The sequence below is a fragment of the Saccopteryx leptura genome, chromosome 5 (genome assembly GCF_036850995.1).
Source record: "Saccopteryx leptura isolate mSacLep1 chromosome 5, mSacLep1_pri_phased_curated, whole genome shotgun sequence".
Classification (NCBI taxonomy): Eukaryota; Metazoa; Chordata; class Mammalia; order Chiroptera; family Emballonuridae; genus Saccopteryx; species Saccopteryx leptura.
In genome coordinates, this window is record NC_089507.1 from 21769628 (window position 1) to 21772042 (window position 2415).

The 2415-nt window shown below is 35.9% G+C and overlaps 1 pseudogene; it reads right to left on the reverse strand.

Moving 5' to 3' along the window:
- Positions 1-303: 303 nt before the first annotated feature.
- On the reverse strand, positions 304-695 carry LOC136405946 (small ribosomal subunit protein uS8-like; annotated as a pseudogene).
- Between the last annotated feature and the right edge of the window lie 1720 nt (positions 696-2415).

Genomic DNA, 2415 nt, shown 5'->3' on the forward strand with positions numbered 1-2415 from the left:
GTTTCTTTCTAGAGTAGGATTGCTCAACAGTGACACTATCAACATTTTGTCCCAGGCAAATCCGTGTTGTGAGAAGCTTCCCAAGACATTGTAGGGTGTTCAGGAACATCCCTAGGGGATGCCAGTAGCACCTCCTTTTCAGTCTTCACAATAAAAAGTGTCTCCGGACTTTGACAGATGCCCCCCTCCCTCCAAAGTAACAGGTGCCAAAACTGTTCTTAATTGAAAACCACCACTGTAGAGGTATGTATGTTCTTTTTTATTTCCATTAAGGCATTTTATTTGCATATATATATTGCATCTCTAGAAAAGGAATCTCAGGATTTCCCCTCCTGTGTATTTTTGTCCTGCTTCTTCATGGTCCGTGATGCCCACTGAAGCTGTCAGTGCAGGGAAGCCAAGCTGAAGGGACAGGGGCAGGTTGTTCTGCCATTTTTCCAGATCCTTGAGCTGCACATCCAATCTGGGCTGATCACTCCACACCTGCTTTACCTGCATGTGAGGTTCACAACAATTTTTCCAGCTCTGTAGTCACCAATTATTTTAAATTCACCTTGGTGATCATGCTTTTTCATCACTGTTAGAAATTAAATGATGACTTTGGAGCACGACCTAGTAAGAACCTAGCATTTGTCTCACTTTTCGCCACTGTTGATACTCTTGAGAGTATCAGCTAAGACATTCATGCAGATCATTATGGCAGCATGAAAAGATAGTGGAAAGAGTGGTAGATATGTCCTTTGATCGGGCCAAATTCCAGGTCAGAGTGTTGAGTGCTGAGGAATACATGCTTTGTGGTATCTTACATAGTATATATTAATGTAGAATCTTTGTGCATAAGCATAAAAATATCTTCCTTTTTAATTCAGTGTGCCAAATGAGACCAAGAAAAATGCAGAGATTGTTCATGTTTTGAACCAGAATCAACTGTATAAATGTACATTAAAGAAACTGTTATAAAGGAATCTCTTGTTTTCTTTGTGTTTCCCACTCATTGTGAGCCCTACTTTTCTCTTCCCTGTCTTCCTTTTTTCTTACCTTCCCTCCATTCCTCTCGCTCTTCCTTTCTTTTTTTTTTTTTCTTGTTCTCTCCCTCTCTTCTTGCTTTCTTTATTCCTTTCTGTTTTCCTCAGGGAGACAGGTTAAAAGGAAACACTATCACTTTTCAGCAGTAGGTGCTTTTAACTTAGTCTTGAATGTCCTAGTCACTATAGTAATTGAAAGAAGCAAAATATTTGAGTAACTGTGAATTTGCATGAAAATTTAGACTCTAGAATGATTCATATTGTGCTTGACTACAAATAACTTTGAAGAAGTCTTTTATTTTAACAGAAAATGACATACTGCCATTGAGGTTAAAATGAATCAATTGCTACAAATGATTCATGAATTTAAAAATGTATCTGTATTGGCCTTAATTTTGCATAGATAACATTTTCCTGGTATTTTTACTTCTTCCCCATAGAATAAAATGCCATAGAGAGTTTTAGGCCCAACAATTTAAATACACTTATTTAACACAATAGATCAAGAACATTCAGAAACATTCACTGGTTTAAAGAGCCTTTTTTTTTTTAACTTGACTGCTTTGAGTCATTGGGACCTCCAAGAAGTTATAATGAGAAGAAAAGGTACTTTTCTTTTTATTTTGCAGTCTTTCCTTATTTGATGAAGTCACTGAGAGTTTTTAAGTCATAATAGGAATCCATGTGCGGTAAATACAAGTAAATCAAAGAACAGGAGCCAAAATTGTTTAGAAATTAACAGTAAGATTTAAAGTCAGAAGAATATTTTGTGCATTGTTGATTATCTTAGCTACTTACTGTATTTTTAAGAAAAGACAATATAAATGTAACTGTCTTAAAATAAAATCTATAAATAGATTCTAGAAAACCATGCTAATCTCTGAAAATAATATGAAATCTTAGCAAGTTATTGAAGGGAAAAGAAAAGCCAACATTGTTTACAAACATGTAAAGAGATAACATAGCTCTATTCTTTTCATATCTGCTCTTATATATTTAGTGAATTTAGGTTTAGAGATAATTTCACTTACATCTTTTAGATGCGGCAGAAACAGAATTGGCTCTTTTTCTATACAAAAAATGACCAGCAAATTCCTTTTTGAAATTTTATGTAAATTTTGTTTATCTGTGCTTATGTCACAAGAGTGGTCAGTAAGAATATCATATTTTTATTTTATTTTATTTTTTGTGAGAGAGACAGGGAGAGGGACAGATAGGGACAGACAGAAAAGGAGAGAGAGGAGAAGCATCAATTCTTCATCGTGGCACAATAGTTATTCATTGATTGCTTTCTCATATGTACTTTGACCAGGGGGCTCCAGCAGAGCAAGTGACCTCTTGCTCAGGCCAGTGCCCTTGGGCTTTAAGCCAGGACCTTTGGACTCAAGCC